Genomic DNA, 1,835 nt, shown 5'->3' on the forward strand with positions numbered 1-1,835 from the left:
CCATCAGCAGATGAATGGATAAGGAAGCTGTGGTACATATACACAATGGAATATTACTCAGCCATTAAAAAGAATTCATTTGAATTAGTTCTAATGAGATGGATGAAACTGGAGCCTATTATACAGGGTGAAGTAAGCCAGAAAGATAAACACCAATACAGTATACTAATACATATGTATGAAATTTAAAAAGATGGTAACAATAACCCTACATACAAAACAGAAAAAGAGACACAGATGTACAGAACAGACTTATGGACTCTGTGGGAGAAGGCGAAGGTGGGATGTTCTGAGAGAATAGCATTGAAACAAGTATACCAACAAAGATGAAACAGATCACCAGCCCAGGTTGGATGCGTGAGACAAGTGCTCAGGGCTGGTGCACTGGGAAGACCCAGAGGGATGGAATGGATAGGGAGGCAGGAGGGGGTTCGGGATGGGGAACACATGTAAATCCATGGCTGATTCATGTCAATGTATGGCAAAAAACACTACAGTATTGTAAAGTAATTAGCCCTCAACTAATAAAAATACATGGAAAAATTATTTCTTTAATTAAAAAAAAAAAAGATTCCACTGTAATGCAGGAGACCTCAATTTGTTCAATTCTTGAGACTGGATGGTCCCCTGGAGAAGGAATAGGCTACCCCTCCAGTATTCTTGGTCTTCCCTAGTGGCTCAGACAGTAAAGAGTCCACCTGCAGTGTGGGAGACCTGAGTTTGATCCCTGGGTCTGGCAGATCCCCTGGAGGAGGGCATGGCAATGTACTCCAGTATTCATGACTGGAGAATCCCCAAGGACAGAGGAACCTGGTGGGCTGCAGTTGATGTTGACACAAAGATTTGGACACAACTGACTGACAAAGCATGCGCACATTGTTCATCTCACTATACTATGGTCCTTTGTACTTATGCATTATCAAATTATTGCTTCTTCTTTCATTTTTGAATTTATTTATTCACATTATCTCTCTTATTAGTCAATCTAGCTGAGAGTTTATCAATTTTGCTTATTTTTATGAGAAACAAAATATTTTGCTTCACTGAATTTTCTATTGATTTTCTAGTCTGTAATTCATTTACTTCTGTCTTGAACATAAAAATGTATGCATACTCAGTCATATCTGACTCTCTGCAACCCAGTGGACTGTAGCCCCCCAGGCTCCTTTGTACCTGGAATTTTTCATGTAAGAATACTGGAGTGGGTTGCCATTTTCTACTTCAGGGGATCTTCCTAACCCTGGGATCAAACCTGTGTCTCTTGAGTCTTCTTAATTGACAGGTGAATTCTTTACCACAGAGCCACCTGGGAAACCCTGGAACAAAGTGTACTATGAAGGAAATGTGTATGGTATAATACAACAGAGGAACGACAAGATAAACCTACTTAAATGAGGAAATAAGAGAAAAGAGAAAACCTATTTTAGGAAGAAACATTTTCTTTTTCTTTTTTTTTTTTTAGGAAGAAACATTTTCATCACGATCTGAGGGCTAAGCAGCTATCCACCAGCAGAAAAGTGAAAGTGTTAGTCATTCAGTTGTGTCCCATTCTTTGGGACCCAGTGGACTATAGCCAGCCAGACCCCTCTGTCCATGGAATTCTCCAGGCAAGAACACTGGAGTTGGTTGCCATGCCCTCCTCCAGGTGATTACCTGTATGTCTTCTTTGAATACACACTTGTCCAAAATACAACCCAGAGAAGACCATCTGTACTCCTTCTGGACATTTGAAACTGCCTAATGGAGATTTCAGGAACTGGATTCCTGAACAAGATTCAGGAATAGGATTCCTTACAATTTCCTCAATCTCATGGATATGCTTTAGTCATGGTCAG

Source organism: Cervus canadensis, chromosome X, assembly GCF_019320065.1.
Source record: "Cervus canadensis isolate Bull #8, Minnesota chromosome X, ASM1932006v1, whole genome shotgun sequence".
NCBI classification, from domain to species: domain Eukaryota; kingdom Metazoa; phylum Chordata; class Mammalia; order Artiodactyla; family Cervidae; genus Cervus; species Cervus canadensis.